The sequence below is a fragment of the Siphateles boraxobius genome, unplaced genomic scaffold (assembly GCF_051911475.1).
Source record: "Siphateles boraxobius isolate OS27281-9 unplaced genomic scaffold, OSU_SipBor_1 13, whole genome shotgun sequence".
Lineage (NCBI taxonomy): Eukaryota > Metazoa > Chordata > Actinopteri > Cypriniformes > Leuciscidae > Siphateles > Siphateles boraxobius.
The window spans coordinates 7,646,781-7,664,248 of record NW_027508733.1 but is presented as its reverse complement, the minus strand read 5'-3'; positions in this window follow the sequence as shown (position 1 = coordinate 7,664,248).

Sequence of the window (17,468 nt, the reverse complement as noted above, 5' to 3'; positions counted from 1 at the left end):
TAGAGCAGCATCTTGTTCCTGCTTTTTTCAGGGAATAGGGTTACAGTCAAGTAACCCGAGATGTTCCCTATCAAAAGCTACTCTCAATGCTGCGCTGACAGCGCTATGGGAATGAGAAAACTAACGCCACCACATGGGAAATGTCTTGACCCCTCAAGGTTGTGTAGTGTGTGCGCACAAACACAAGAAAAGGCCTCAGTTATGAACTTGGGATGTCGACTCAAGCACATGTGAACCTGGAGTAACATGAACATCCAAACTATAAAATCTGATGTGTGTGGAGAGGACAAGCCTGCCGTATCACATACTTGTTGCAAGGAGGGCACCTCTTGCTAAAGCCCTGGAGGATTCAACCCCCCCTGGTAGAATGAGCCCTAACTCCTAAAGACAAAGCTTGACTGCACACCTCATAGACTAGAATAATAGCATCCCTCACTCAGTACGACATTGTTTGCTTGGTGGTGGCAATCCCCGGCTTGCGGCCCACATGGAAAATCAAAAGTTGTTCTGACTTACGCCACTGGCTAGTGAAGTGGATGTAACTCTGAAGAGTACAAACTGGGCACAGTAGGTGAAGTTTGTCCTGCCCTGATGTAGTGAATGGCGGAGGACAGAACGCTAAGAGATCGACCAGACGCACAGTTGAGAATGATAGACAGGGTAAGAGTGCAAAATAGCGGATGGTAAATTTCACATTTACCATTGACATTTGATATTTACCAAATTTACCAATTTGGCATCGCTCCGTGGATGAGGTGGGCAATCAGAGGATGTTTCCCAACTGGAGCTTTTTCCTGCAAAAACTCCAGCACTGAAACAATATGGCAGTGAACTGGGTCTGCACGGCGTATAGTACACCTCTGGGGTTGCAACGGAGCCAGTGCTAGGCCGAATGAAAGAACACAATATTGTTAAGCTTCACCCCTGAAAGTGATCCCCCGGAACATCCTGTGTTGTGGCAGAAGTTCAATATGAAAATATGGGTCCTTGAGATCGATTGTGACAAACCAATCTTTGTGTTGGATCTGAGACACAATCATCTTGATTGTTAGTATCTGTAACCTGTACACTGTAATCCCTTTCTACTGTCTTTAAGACCCAATAAGAGATACTTGGCAGTAGTTTCCATTTCCATTTTTGTCTTGTTGGGAGGGGGGTGGGCTGTTTAATATTCTGTGTCTTTGGAGATAGCAACAGAACATTCAACAGTTCGCTGGAAACCGCTGCTCCCGAAACACCGAAGGTGGCGGGGATATAACAGCGGTGCCGTGATGGTGTTGGGAAGGAGAAGGAGCTGCCATAGTGTGTACATTGTTCTGAACGGCTTGGTGGGGAGCGCTGACTTTTAAGTGACGATGAGCTCCCAAGAGAGATAGCCCACGAGAGTCTCTTCCAACTGGGGCATCATTGTATAACCACGTGCCCTTGCACCCACGATAGTTGAATAAGTCGACTGTAACAATGTTCAGGGAAGAAGGAGGCGGGAACCGGCGAACATTTAACAAACTTTATTTAAAATAAAATAAACAAACTAAAATACCGCCAGCAGCCCCTCAACAACTAAAATCAGGCCTGTTCCTCTCTCGATCATTAATGTCGTCGCTCCCCCTTTATGCTTCCGCTCCTCCGTGAGAGATGCGAGACCGGTGTGCTATACAGGTGTTGCTCATTAGCAATCGCACCACCGGCCTCGCGCCGTTCTCTCACGTCCCTCGGCCGTCCCTCGCCACATACCCCCATCGCCCCTCACAGGCCGGGGGGCACCCACGAGCCTGTGCCTACTCCCCCCAGCGGCGGCGATCCCTGGGGGGTATGGACCGACAAGCCGAGAGAAACGGAGACGGAAGCATGAGGAGCGACAGATCGAGAGAGGGGAGAGAAAAAAAAAAAAAAAAAAAAAAAAACATGGTCCGGTTCCCACAACGCGCTGCCATCATGGTCCTCCACCAGCTGGGCGATCTCCTCCGCGGTGCCTGGCGGTGACGCTGGGTAGCCCTCGATGGACGGCTCGACACTCCTCCGCCGCCCGGTGGACGGCGACGGCTCCTTGGGATCTAGGGCAGACGGCAGGAGTCCCCTGCTCCCTGCTCCTCCCCTTTGCTGGTGGACGGCAGTAGGCTCCGGCCCACGGCGAGCGGCGGCGACTCCCCCGTTCCCTCCCGGACGGCAGCCGCCCCTCCAACTCCCAGGCGGCCGGCAGCGAGCTCGGCCGTCCCCCCGGCAACTCACTCCAGCGCACCGCCTCGAGCGTCCATGGCTGCGAGTCCCCCGCTCCCTGCTCCTCCCCTGCCCGGCGGATGGCAGCAGGCTCCGGCCCACGGCGAGCGGCGGCGACTCGCGCACCATGCTCGATGGCACCGCGGATTCCCCACAGCGGCGAGGACTCTCTGACAGCGCGTTCCTCCCTCTTCCCGGGTTTCGGCACCAGTGTAACAATGTTCAGGGAAGAAGGAGGCAGGAACCGGCGAACATTTAACAAACTTTATTTAAAATAAAATAAACAAACTAAAATACCGCCAGCAGCCCCTCGCGGACGACTGCTGGCTTACCCAAAATAAACATAACGGCCAGCAGCCCCTCGCGGACGACTGCTGGCTAAAGTAAAACACAAATACAAAAACCAGAACAACTAAAATCAGGCCTGTTCCTCTCTCGATTATTAATGTCGTCCCTCCCCCTTTATGCTTCCGCTCCTCCGTGAGAGATGCGAGACCGGTGTGCTATACAGGTGTTGCTCATTAGCAATCGCACCACCGGCCTCACGCCGTTCTCTCACGTCCCTCGGCCGTCCCTCGCCACATCGACGTCGAGGGCACAAATTATTTTTGATTAAGCCTCTTTGATGTTGTTATCGTCACAGGTTATTTAAAGCCCCGTTATTGGGGTGTTAGACAAACATTACAACTGTTCATACAAAGATGCCCATAGCGCTGTCGGTGCAGCATTGAGAGTAGCTTTTGATAGGAAACAGGGCCCGGTTGCCCAAAACGTTCTTTTCGCTAAGTAGTTCTTAACCTATTCCTTAACCTCTCTCTTAACATCATGGCACGATTCCCGACACGTTCGTACGCTAAGTATATCTTTTGTAAGTCACACTTTTGTAAGGTTGGTCTGGACCATTCGTAAGCTCTCTCTTAGCGTTGTTTGAGCTCAAGATGCTAGTCGCCGCCTAGGCTAGCCCTCTGCTAACCTAGGCTATTTCTAACCTAGGCTATTTAATGTCATTAAAGCGTTTAAATTGGCAATCACTTTTGATAATTAAAATCTGGCAAACAATCTGGCTCTAAATGGTCTATAAATTTAAATATAAAAGATCTATAAATGAGTAAGCATAAATGGGTAAGCATGGTGGTGTCCAGTAAGCGACCAACGATGGCACCGATCCAACGTGTCATTGTATTGAATCAAAGACAGCGCCGTCTGCGGAGCCGTTTAGTCCATGTCAATTGTTTTATTCGGCAAAACTTAAGCCCTTTTGACATTTTGCCTGACGTGGCTATATTAAAAATCATTTGCCTCCCAAGACAACTCATTATGGAGCTGCTGGACCTTCTAAGACCTGCACTTGCTCACCTCGTCCAGCAAAACTTCAAGTTCCTCTGACGAGAAGCTTGGTGCCCTTTTTTTACATTGCTTCCCCACCATATTCAGTATCTAACTCTCTCTCTCTCTGTGTTCATTGTAAATAGGTTGCTTTTTATTGACAACATTAACCAATGGCAATCAATACCGCATTAAACAGAAGTAACTGCAGCTGCTTGCCAATCAATTCTGATTGTAAAGTACCTTACCATTAATATAAAAGTGTATTACATAATTTTTAGAAGTCGTTACCCATGTCAAGAAGCGGCACAAGTGGCACAATGGGATAAGGAGGGTGGATGATTAGCGAGGGATACCCGGTTCGTCTACCCGTCTCAACATATCGCGTGAACATATTACTGACAATTTGGTAATTTAATTAATAGTCTATATTTTACTGATAACTTAAACTATGTTAAAATAAATTTTACTGGAATAATTTGAGGAATGTTTCATTTTCATAGAACTTGTTGTCTTTCTTAACGCCGTAATGCACCTTCGCGTAAAGTGGAAAATCGATTCCTGAGCAATCGATGCCAACTAATTCCAATAGCGTCTGGCTGCAGACAAGTGACGTCACTTGCACTCTCGGACTTGCACGCTCAGGCACAAGCGCTTCCTCTGCAAGTGACGACTCTTGCACTCTCAGACACGCGCTGTGGAAGGCGATCGGGGCCAATAGTCCTCAAACGAAACGCGTGAAATTTGACCGTGTCAAATTTTTTTACAGACTATGGTCAACACGCACTGTTTGTCCGCGTTAACGCTGCAATTTTTACGTTTTTCTTTTGTATGCGTTGACACGCTCATTTTGGTCGTGTTAAGGCGTCAGTTGTCGTCGCGTTACTTTAGTGCGTGTAAAGACGCACAGTTTTACCATGTTAAGACGACCAATTTTAACGTGTTTCTTAACGCGCACGTTCTGTACGCATTGAAGTGTAATATTTTAAAAAAGCAGACTTACCTTTTATATGTACCTAAATATTAATCCTTTAGTTTATTGTGGCATTGCTTTACTGACTACTGTGCTAGAGTAAAGTAATGTTACAGTGTATATCAAGTAAGTCAAGTGCTAATTATCCATATTATACAATTATTATAATGTTTATGGGTTATTATTTATTTTTGTTTTAAGTTATAATTTCCAAAAGTATTATAGGCTAACTTACACAGCACATATAACTAAATACACACACACACACACACACACATAAATTTATTCACTTTCACATAGCCTAATAATGTTTTGTAATTTGGTGTTTAATTGGTTGTATGGTTTGTTTCTGCTGTTCTGTCTGTATTGTTTCCAGGAACATCATCTATGTCTATCTATCATCAGTGCTATAATAAAATTACTACATTATATTTAACATGTGTTTTGATATTCATTATAGGCCTACTTTTATTATTAATATGTTATTTACCCATAAACTTGTCTTTAGGAATCCATAAGTTATAGTGGCAAGAATAACTTTGTTAAACCTTTAGGGGCGGTTTCCCAGACAGGGTTTATATTAAGACAGGAGTAGGCCTTAATCTACTTAATCATGTTTAAAAACACAGATTAAGTACAGATTACTGACAAACATATATGTTTTGCTTGCATTAAAATAATTGTCTCTTGTTTTTGTTTTTTTATTGCAGTCTTTTTTGTTGCTTCCATTCATGCTTCTCAGTTCCATGCAATTTTAAGATTTTCTTGGTTCTTTCCATACGTGACCTCTGTCAGTTTGTTTTACAGTTTTTTTTTTTAAATTGCTAAGACACTAAAAGTGGAATTTGAGGCTCACTCTGTGAAACCATTCACTCATGTACCGAATCTTTAGACCAAGTCTGCAAAAATACAAGGACATTATATGCTTTGCACTGCAAACTTTTTTCAAAACTCTAAACACATTTCTCTACATGTGAGAAGCCAGACCATTCTCACTAATTCAGCACCTTTACTTGGGACAGCGCCTTTGTAACGTCGAACGTAAGAGGCAGTGTGCTAAGAAGCTTCCTGGGACACTTCGGAGAACACACTTAGGAACCTAAACAACTTTGGTACGATATATCTTTCGAGTCTTCTTAGCGCGCTAAGAGTGAGCGTTATCGAGAAACCGGGCCCAGAGTAGTATGCTAGTGCCATGTGATACCAACACTATATTTGCACGGTTTTAAGGGTAAGGTTTGGGCTTGGGCTCTACACTATACAAATTATTCAAACATCATACAAGCTACATCCTTATTTCATCCCAGTAGAAACGGAATATAACCTTTATTATGTGAAAGTGTAAATTTGATAAAATATATAAAATATCAAAATACCAATATAAAATAAAATAAAATTTACAGACTAAACTTGAATGGTAGTGTTAAATAAGATTGTTTTCTATTGCTTTTCTGCCTCGGTGTAAAACAGTTTCTCATCATGTTTCTGTAGATTAAAAAAGTTACAGTTCCCTTTCAGTCGATAACGTCAGATGTAGTCGACGTCGACTGAATGGGGATCACGCTAGGGAGCCTATCATCTTCGATTACTATTGAACGAGCCAATGGAATTTGGCGTGCGTGATTTGCATCACACACTCCGCCCCCGCGGCGCGGGTATAAATACGGAAGTGGATGCACGCACTAGTTGCCTTTCGCTTCGGAGCCGTTCGTCTTTGATGTCTCTGAAGAGTGCTGTTGTGTTCAACGAGCGAGTGTGTCGGTGTTCTTGCGGGAAGACCTCTCCAGTGTTGGTGTTCTACAGCGTGGTGTAGCGGTGATCGCGAGCTTCTCAGCTCTCAACTGCTGTTTTAACAGCATCAAATTTCTATTGTTTGTTTGTGTGTTGACGGTTGGTTAGAGGGCGAGAAGTGAGTGCTTCACTGTTAATTGAAAGACTATTCAGTGTTTGCCGCGGTCATTCCCTGTGTGCTCCGGCACTGGTGACGGTCCCATTTCCTAAAAGAGCAACACGGGTGTGAGTGCGTCTTTTTCAACATGCCATTCCATCCGTGCGTTTCTGGGTGCGGTCTGGCACTATCCCCCTCTGACGGTCACGAAAGTTGTGTCGCATGTTTGGGCTTTCAGCATGCCGAGGCAGCTTTCGTGGATGAGTCATGTTCTCACTGCGGGAACATGACCATCTCGGTGTTGAGATCTAGACTCGCCTTCGTCAAAAGCGTTGGTGCAGTCCCCACCTCTGGGCCCCGCCCCTGTTCTTCCTCTGGGTTACCTTCCCAGAGGAGGACTGGGGTGCCGTCCAAGCTGGGTGATCTGAGGATCACAGTGAGGGGTAATCCGCCCGGCCACGCCCCGTGGGTCCCTCACTCCTCTTTCACACCGCAACCGGTGGAGCTCCCCATTGATCCCGCTGGTCCCTCTGTAATGGACGGGCCAGCCGTGTCATTTGGGGCCCCTCCAGGGGATACATTGTCAATCGCAGCATCGGAGGGGGAGCTGAACTCTGGAGATGATGACTCGGCTGCACTGCCTCCCTCCGGGAGACCAATGTTGCCCGAGCCAGATCCAGAGATGTCAGCTATGCTGAAAAAGGCCGCCGAGGCGGTAGGGCTCGTGTGGAACCCTCCACCGTGTCCCGAGCCGTCTCGGTTGGATGATTGGTATATCGGGGCGGGCCGTACTGGTTCTCAGTCCGCCGCCCCGGTTCCTTTCTTTCCTGAAGTGCATGAGGAGCTTACGAGGGCATGGATGGCACCTTTCTCTGCCAGAAACCGCCTGAGTAGCCCCTCCCCCCTCACTACCCTTGATGGGGGAGCGGTGAAGGGTTACGAGGCTATCCCTCCGGTGGAGCGGGCCGTTGCGATGCAGTTATGCCCAACGGCGGCCGCTTCCTGGAGAGGTGATCCTCGTCACCCCTCTAAAGCCTGTAAGTTCTCGTCCGCTCTTACGGGCAAGGCTTACAGAGCTTGTGGGCAAGCCGCTTCCTCCTTGCATGCCATGGCGTCGCTCCAGGTCCACCAGGCCCAGGCACTCATGAACATGCACGAGGGTAGTTCGGACCCTGAGCTCATGGGTGAGCTCCGCACTGCAACTGACCTCGCCCTCCGGGCGGCGAAGGTTGCAGCTCGCGCGGTTGGTTCGGCGATGTCCACACTAGTGGTCCAGGAGCGCCATCTCTGGCTCAACCTGGCCGATATGAGAGAAGCGGACAAGGTTCGGTTCCTGGACTCTCCCATTTCCCAGGTTGGGTTATTCGGCGACGCTGTGGAGAACTTTGCCCAACAGTTCTCTACAGCTCAGAAACAGACGGAGGCCATCCGGCACATCCTGCCTCGGAGGGACGCTGCTGCCTTCACCCGCCCCCCGAGGTCAGATCCTCCGCCTGCTCGTCGCCGAGGGCGTCCGCCCGCAGCCGCCTCAGCTCCCGCCGGACCATCGCAGCAGCCTTCACCCAGGTTCCGGCGCGGAGCCGGCCGCGGAAGGGGCGCCCAGCCTGCTCCAGGCGCTGCCAAGCCAGGTGGTAAGCACCAGCGCAAAAGAAAACGCTGAACCTGGACGGGCTCTCAGGGATGGAGGAGTTGCTTGTGGAGTGGTCGCCGATCCACTCCCTCTGGCTGGTTGGAGGGCCGGCTGGAGTTTTTTGATATGTGTGTGTGTCTGTTCCGCCGCTGGCCCCTATAAAAACGGGGTCAGCGGTACCCACATATTCAGAAAAAGAGCAATTTTTCTATTCCTGAGTCCCAAGTGGGCCAGTCTGGCGGGTGTGACCCTGTATTAGCCTTACATCCCCCAGCTTCCCTTGGTCGGCAACAGGCAGCTTGGGGCGTTCGAGGACCCGGTCGTCCGCCTTCTCACGTCCCCTGCCGCTAGTGGAGACAGGTAAGTGTTGCACTGCACACTAACACCACTATCTCTACTTTGCTGCCCCACCTCAGGCTCGGCTACCCCGCTCAAGTCGGTGATGGTCACCACAATAGGTGTTGAGCAGAAGTGCTCCTGAAAATTCAGTGATATTCATCACACCGAGTGTGGAGCAAAAGTGCTCCTGACTTGTGCGTGTTTATCTTATCCTGCTTGCGAAGGATTTGATATAGCCGCCCTCCAGCCGGTACGAAGGCCAGTCGAAGACTCGCCCTTCGTGCTACTAGGTGGTGAGTCGTGACCATCTTGGCCCAAGATTGGTCTGCAGCTTTGACCTGAAAGACATGTGCTTCGGATCTCTACCCCCCGCACCGCAGGCCATCCTGCAGGTTGCGTCTAATGGTGGAGTATCAGTGCAATGTCCTTCCCCTCGAGTGCTCCAGAGCCCGTTGGGTCTTCAGGTCAACTGGAAGAGAGTAATCTCGCCCACGGGCTGAGTATCTCTTTTTCAGTTTTGGAGAGGTACTCGGTCTAACACGTCTCTCCAGTGAGAATGTGTTCAGCTGGTGTTGAAGTGAGAAAGGGTCCCACTGAAAAGATTCAGAGGCTCCTGGGGTATACGGTAGTACGCAGCCCTTGGCTTCCTCCATATGTGACCGCTTCAGCGCTAGCTTCACGATCGAGTCCCGAGGTGACCGTGGCAGAGCAGCTCACCCTGTGTGACTATAGTTCATCCCGGTCTGCTGCCAAACCCTCCTCAACAGAGGGGCCATGTACAAAGGGCGTGTTTTAACGGGGGCCTGGGCGACCCCCGACTACACGGGCATTCGTGCCTCGAGTTGTTAGACATTGCAGCCGTTACGTAAACCCCTGTATGTCAGAAACTCTCCCATCACCTCCTCCTTGGAGTCAGACGCTTCTGAGGGCGCCTTGTTCCACTCCTCCCGCTTACTCAATCGTGCCGCCATCGAGCCTCACGACAGTTATAGCCAGGGCAAGTGGAGACTCCATCCCCTGGGTCCGGCTGGGTCATGACCATTCCGGGGCCGCTCAGTTGCCCCCCCGGTTTTATTTTTCCGCCAGTGTTTGGGTAAACCGAGCGGACTACCCTTGGACAAACACTGGGTCTCAGCTGCCCCGGGGGCCCGCAGAAATGCGTTTAACCCCAGTGAGCCTTCTAAAAGTGACTGCGACTCAGGGTCGCCTTGCGCCTGCTCAAGTCAGTGAGATCATCACACTTCATGTTGAGCAGAGTTGCTCCTGAAACTCAGTGAAGTTCATCGCACTCAGGTGTTGAGCAGCAATGCTCCTGTAGCTCAGTGAGTTCATCACAGGTAGCTCAGTGAATTCGTCACACGCAGTGCTGAGCAGAAATGCTCCTGGTGCTCAGTGAAGTTCCTCGCACTCAAGTGTTGAGCAGAAATGCTCCTGAAGCTCAGTGAGTTTATCACACTCAGGTGTTGAGCAAGAATGCTCCTGAAGCTCAGTGAACTTGTCACACTCAAGTGCTGAGCAGAAATGCTCCTGTCGCTCAGTGAGGTTCTTCGCACTCAAGTGTTGAGCAGAAATGCTCCTGAAGCTCGGTGAGTTTATCACACTCAGGGTGTTGAGCAGAAATGCTCCTGAAGCTCAGTGAACTTGTCACACCCAAGTGCTGAGCAGGAAACGCTCCTGAAGCCCAGTGATCTTCACATGTTGTGTTGAGCAATGCTCCTGCCTTTTGCACCCGTCACTTGCACCTACGTGCCAAGTCAGGAGAGGAACAGGTCTTCATAGTTGCCCCTTATTGGCCCAACTAGACCTGGTTCCCATCAACAGCCTTCCTGACTTCCCCTAAAAACTCTTCGGGGACGGGGCACGATGGCACACGCGTTCTTCCCCCGGGGATTCCGGGCGGTCTTACATCTGAACGCGGAGGTTCAGGTGGCTATCACAAGAACATGTGATAGTTACCATCACTTCTGCGAGCACCCCCTAGAATTGGGTAGCGTGCTTACGCCTCTAGAAGTGGAACCTAGTCGTTGAGTGCATCTTCTCTCCAGAGGAGATCCTGAGAGCTTTCGATCACTTCAGTGCTCTCTTTCCTGCAAAATGGGTTGCAGTAGGCTGTTTTTCTTCACCCTCAAGGTGATGTTGCCTCGGTGTTTAAACGACGCTCATCGTGTTGCAGGAGTATGCAGAAGCACGTTCTGATCGTCAGGTTCCTGAGGGAGCAAGGTCTTGTAAATCCTTGTGGCCCTCTTTATCCTCTTGGGCCTTGTCCCTGGTGCGATTGCACTGCAGAGACCGCCCCTGAGCCACTACAGGCAGTGAGTTAAAAAATCTGTTATATCAGTTCTCCTGCTCGCGTGGTCTCTACTAGAGGGTAGGGACTTGCTCGCTTTCGGTCAACGTATTGTGCCTGGAGTCTGGGCCGGCTAACTCTCACAAGCTGAGACCCCGGCTCGGATTGTGCCCAAGGTTCCTACCTCTCCCGTAATAGGAGCAGGTGGTGAGCCTGCAAGCGCTGCCCTGGAGGAGGCAGATCCAGCCCTGGCTTCTCCGTCCGTTCGCTTAGACGTGTACAGAATGTAAGTCATAGACCTCAGACCAGCTCTACAAATATCTGTTGGAATTCAGCAGAGAGGGAAGGCTGTTTCCAGGCAAGGTTGCACTTAGTGCTTGCCTTCATTTCGGTAAAGATCCGGGATGCAACATGTCCACTTAGGTGTTGAGCTCCTCTATGATGAGTGTAAAGTGCTCCGCCTGGGCGTTGACGATATGCTTTGCTAAGACAGATTCTAGAGTTGGGGGCTGGACGACACCTAGTTGAACCGCTGCTTCCCGTGGGCTCCCTTCTCATGAAGCCAGTTTCACCGTGAGCCCGGTTCAAGTGTCGGCTTGCTGCGCCATTCCCCTCCTATGGACTGGATGCGTGCGCCCTTCTACTTCAGTTGAGTTCCCTTAAAATTGAACCCTGTTGAGTTCCTCCACACCCCTCCGACGTCGGACGTGCGGAACGTCTGGTGTTAGGCCTACCACTCGTAAGCAGTGTGGAACCTGTGTTAGGCTGGGTCCATATGTTGCGGTCCCTTCGGTGACCCCATATGTGTATTCTTCCACGATACGGCTCCCTGCGGTGAGCCCGTGTCTTCCCTCGGCAGAGTCTCTCTGCCGTCACTGTCCGGTGTGTCTCCCCCCGTCTTAGGCTGGAGCCACCCCAGTGACATTCCATATGTTAGACTGCCCGGTTTCCGCCCAGTTCATATGTGTATTCTCCACATTACCTCCCTCTGGGTTGGATGTGGCTTCCGCAGCGTCCCTTCCTTCCAACGTACGGGGAACGCTTTCCCAGTGGTCCTGTAGGAACAGCGGTGACTTCCCTGGCCTAAGCCCTGTCCTTCCCCGCCTTAAATTTGCGGGGGCATCAGGAGGCTTTTGTTTAGGCACTGGAAGGTGGCAGCTTTAGTGGCGTTTTCAAAGGTTATCCCGATTCAGTCGACGTCGACTACGTCTGACGTTATCGACTGAAAGGGAACGTCCTGGTTGCGTATGCAACCCACCGTTCCCTGAAGGAGGGAACGGAGGACGTAGTCCCCTTGCCACTACCGCTGGACCACCGCTGACCCCGGGTTACTCTCGGCTCCTCAGCGAAAAGCAACTAGTGCGTGCATCCACTTCCGTATTTATACCCGCGCCGCGGGGGCGGAGTGCGTGATGCAAATCACGCACGCCAAATTCCATTGGCTCGTTCAATAGTAATCGAAGATGATAGGCTCCCTAGCGTGATCCCCATTCAGTCGACGTCGACTACGTCCTCCGTTCCCTCCTTCAGGGAACGGTGGGTTGCATACGCAACCAGGACGTTTTTTACAGTCGCTAGGACACATTTCTCAATACTTAGGTCACTTTTTCAAAACTCTTCACACAGTGAGCACAACAGAAGTATATGTGGGCTAAACTGTGGATCATTTATCATTGCTTTGGCACAAAATGCATTCAATGACTACATCTTTCAAATTACATTAATTATTTTCTCACTTCGACACAACAACCACCAAAACTCTGTGTACTTACAGGCCAATTTGCACATGCTTACATACTGTTTTCAAAACTGTTAAACTTATGTTCAAAACAATAACATAATACAAAACGTCTCAGGTTACGACTGTAACCTATGTTCCCTGAGAACAGGGAACGAGACAATACGTCAACGACGTTATGGGGAACGCCTCAGGCGTGACAGGTGTCTGAAATCACTATCAAATCACGTCAATCATATTGACCGGCGACAGCCCGTGAATCATTAGCGTGAATGATTAACGTGCGACCTGGAAGTATAAAGGGGCGCCTTGCAAACATGACAAATCACCTTATCGTCTGAAGGGACTGTACGGTAGGCAAGCCCCGAGGCATGGCAGGGAGACGTATTGTCTCGTTCCCTGTTCTCAGGGAACATAGGTTACAGTCGTAACCTGAGACGTTCCCTTTCGAAGGGAACTCAACAATACGTCAACGACGTTATGGGGAACGATATACCAACGCCGCCATGCTAAGGGGAGTGCATGCCAAGTGGCAGTGACAACTGTCAGAACCAGCAACTTCAAATGAAACGCTAGAACCACTCACCCTCAGGTCACACTGGGCTGTCAGTGACAGCATTCCCTACGGTCATAGCCCAAGCTACAGCCTCACAGAAAAACCCTCATAAACATGGTTAAATGAAAGGTCTACCTGGGCCGGCTCCGGGCCTGGAACCTCAGCTTCCAATTAGAAGGGGTCCCTTCTAGGGAATGTGGCTAGGGAACCCAAGGGAACCCCAGCCAGTCACTATCCAGGGGAACGTACTCACCCCGAAATGCCACCAGGACGGCCTGACCTGGCGCCAGTACATAGACACTTAGTCTGGCCAAATCCTGTCTGTCTGAAGACAGAGCCTCTGGACAAATGCCTTAAGTAAGGCATCCAACCCGAGGGACTGCGAAGCTGGCAGAGAACCACTCGGCCCGGATCTCAGAGACGGGATATCCCGGAGAGTATGACTCAGCATAGTGCTTTTCAACCCTTGCTAGCGAGGGGAGTTCTCTACTCGATCCATGGATCAACCCAGTGTCTGTGTTTCAAAACACTGAGGAGGCCTGTGAAGGCCTAAGGGCTGATCTAACTGGGAGGCCTCACGAGAGGCCTATGACCGTCTGACCAGACTCAGGAAGCCGCATGCTCATAGAGACCCTCGGTGAGGGGAGCACAAGGTCTGCCTGGTAGGCAAACCAGGCTGTAGGCAGAAAAGGTTCCGAGAGGGAACCAATAGCAGAGAATGAACACTTTAGCGAGCCAGGGCGCAAGCTCGCCTTCAGCAGCTGCCTATTAAGGCTAGCTGAAACTGATAGCAAGTGACCACTAGCTTCATAAACCCAGCACCACTAGGGAACGTTATAAGGAGGCCCGGAGAGGCCTACTACCTGGGCCAACGTAAGTGGGAATTCACCTTCAGGGAGGCCCGTGAGGCCTACTACCGGATAACCACAGTATGTGGGGTGCTCACCTTCAGGGAGGCCCAGAGAGGCCTACTACCTGATAACCACAGTATGTGAGATGCTCACCTCCAGAGAGGCCCAGAGAGGCCTACTACTTGATAACCACAGTACGTGGGAACTCACCTTCAGGGAGGCCCGGTGAGGCCTGCTACCTTACAACCACAGTATGTGGGGAGCTCACCTTCAGGGAGGCCTGGTGAGGCCTACTACCTGGTAACCACTATCTGTGGGAACTCACCTTCAGGGAGGCCTGGTGAGGCCTACTACCTGACCGTTCTCATTCAAGGAGGCCTGGAGGAGCCTACTACCTGATAATCACAGCATGTGGGAACTCACCTTCAGGGAGGCCTGGTGAGGCCTACTACCTGACAGCCACAATATTTGGGAGCTCACATTCAGGGAGGCCCAGAGAGGCCTACTACCTGATAACCACAGTATGTGAGATGCTCACCTTCAGAGAGGCCAAGAGAGGCCTACTACCTGATAACCACAGTACGTGGGAACTCACCTTCAGGGAGGCCCGGTGAGGCCTGCTACCTTACAACCACAGTATGTGGGGAGCTCACCTTCAGGGAGGCCTGGTGAGGCCTACTACCTGGTAACCACTATCTGTGGGAACTCACCTTCAGGGAGGCCTGGTGAGGCCTACTACTTGACCGTTCTCATTCAAGGAGGCCTGGAGGAGCCTACTACCTGATAATCACAGCATGTGGGAACTCACCTTCAGGGAGGCCTGGTGAGGCCTACTACCTGACAGCCACAATATTTGGGAGCTCACATTCAGGGAGGCCCAGAGAGGCCTACTACCTGATAGCCAACGTAAGTGGGAATTCGCCTTCAGGGCGGCCGGGTGAGGCCTAGTAACTGATAACCATCTTAAGTGGGAATTCACCTTCAGGGAGGCCTGAGTGGCCTACTACCTGATAACCACTGGTAGCTTTGAGCCCTGAGTCAGGGTGATAGTATAAGGTGGCCTGCTAAGGCCAGTCAGCTGGGGACTCGCCTATCAGGGAGGCCTGGTCGGGCCTACTAGCTAATAGCAAGTCATATTCTGCCATAAACTACACTGTTGTAAACCATACTACACAGCATAATTTACTAATGGGCTTCCAGTAGCGCTATAAGGTATGTCCCACAATGTTGGGACTCACCTCCGAGGAGGCCTGTTTAAGGCCTACTACCCATCAGTGAGTCAACTGCCCGAACCACCAAGGCCAACCACGTAAAGTGAGCTGGCCTACAGTGCCCTCTGGGGGGCTGTCCAATCAAGGAGGCCTGCTGAGGCCTACTACCTAATGGCGCAGCCTTCGTTGGCAGAAAAACTGTTTACACAGCGCCTACAGCATCCTGGTGCCTAATCACATTGCCCATGGCAGTGTACTCCGCAAGAAAGCTAGCACCCTTAAAACAAGGGGAGTACAACATACGCCACTCTGCTCAACGGAGGCCCCAATTAGTCAGGGGCCTACCATCTATGCATGGGCGTCAGCTCAAGGCAATGCTCTGGCTTCAGGGGAGCGTACTTCGACCAAAGAAGAAGTGAAGCTTACTTCATACTCGACCCGAGCCATAGTGGCGCGAGGTAGGATAAAACAGAACTGGGAGTGAAGTGCTCAGACCTACCCTGTATCACAGGGGAATACTCACACCTCACCCTGAGGTTACCAGGGTGCGGGCCTGCCAGCGGCTCTAGGGGTGACAGAAATGTATCTGTGCCCAACCTAGGGGAGTGGGGCTTAAATGAAAGCCAACCACCTACAACCTAGCGCTCGAGCAGTAGCTCAGCAAGGTGAGTGAAGCCTAAACTGGCGGCCTAAATCCGTAGGCCAGTTCTGCATGGCAGGGTCGGGCAGGAAACCCAGTCTTCTTCGTGAAGCGAAAGACGGCCTAACCCTGCTCAATAAAGACATATATACCACGGAGGCCTGTTGGAGGCCTACCATGTCCTTACAAACCATCCTCTGCACCACGCTGCATTACTCTAGTCACCCCAGAATGCAGAGAAGGGGGCGGGCCTTGGCCTAACGACTCCCACGGGAGGAGGCTGTTTATACAGGGATGCCAGAAACCAACATTCACAAAGTGAAGGGTCAGAGGAAGAAATGCTAATTTTTTTTTTTAGCAGAGCGCCTCTATTATCCCTGGCACAGCCTAGGCCAGCTACAGAGGTGGCCCTGGTGAGGGCCAGCCTGCAAGCATAGATCAATCTGAGGGCTCGGAGGAGCCACAGCCTTACTAAAGAATATAGTCTGTATTATTCCATACAAAGGGCTGCAGAATCGCTCAGCCTAATGAAACCCAAACAGAGGTCAAGGGGCGAAATACTAAGGAAGAAGTCAACGGACCCGTGGGCCGGACATAAGATCTATCTGAAGCTCTAGCGTCAGTCAACACTCTAAGTAAAAAATTCTAAGAGAGAGACCAACTACTCTACCCTGAGGTGGCTAACAGCCCGAAGGCTAACATAGTTATCGTTCTGGCCACCTAACGGGGAACTTCAGGGCCCTAATGATCCAGGAAACTTCTCTTACCTTATTACCTTGACATGACCCCATAGCTCTATACAGGGAACGAGGTCTGTAGAGAGATACATCTCGGAATTTTAATTCACAAAAAATTACTCTTAAAAGACCAGTCAGCTCACCTGCGGCGTGCGGAGTGAAGACTCGCCAGATAGTTCTTTATGACCCTGGGGTCCACCACTTTACATGCCTGAAAGAGGCGTTTCTACTAGCCAAGCCTAGGCGGGCCATTGGAACATCGTTCTTATCATAGGCCCAGCCCCAGGCCTGATGTAATGAACGTCTGGGGAGTCAGAAGAGAGGAGAGGGCTGGATTTCTTTTTAATGATGCCCTCCGGGGAGATTATCCATCAGCGACACTGTGTGCGCTTGTGCTGGATAACCTCCCTCAGATCCCTCTTCTTGCGGGAGTCACGCCTCTTCTGCGCCCTGTTCCTCCACGGAGGGGGCGCACGAGAGGCGACACTGGCTCTCTGGCCCTGTCTACAGTCCTCGGACCGTGAAGGGCCAGGCCCTCCCGCCTGCCTGGGTGTGGAACCGGATCTCAGCGGTATGCAGGATCCTGCAGCAGGTCGGCCTGGTATGCCTGCAGCACCGCCATAGTGTGCAGGGAAGCACCAGCCTGAACCGCTGTCGTGTATGCTCTGCCATTCAAACGTGCTGTTGACTTTAGCGGTTTGGATGGCAGGGTTGGAGCTCTCAGTGTCGACGCCTGCCCAGACACGAGATAGTTCGCAAACGACTCGTCAAATGGGCGGCATCGACACATACCCATGCTCTGCGATCCCCTCAACATCAGCGAAATTAACCCGCTGATGTCGGTGAATACGGGCAGAGTATGGGCTCTTCCATGCCCTCTCGATCTCCGTGTGAAGATCAGGAAGGAATGGAAGGCTCACCTGAGCTGGTGGTGTATGGCAGGGGAGAAACCGATCGCCAAGCCTACCGCGAGCGGTCTCTCCTCTAGCGCGTCGCCATGGCAGCTACAGCCTGTTGGCGGCGCGCTCCACAACATCCACCAGGTCTGCATACACGGGGCAGGGTGGCTGAGAGG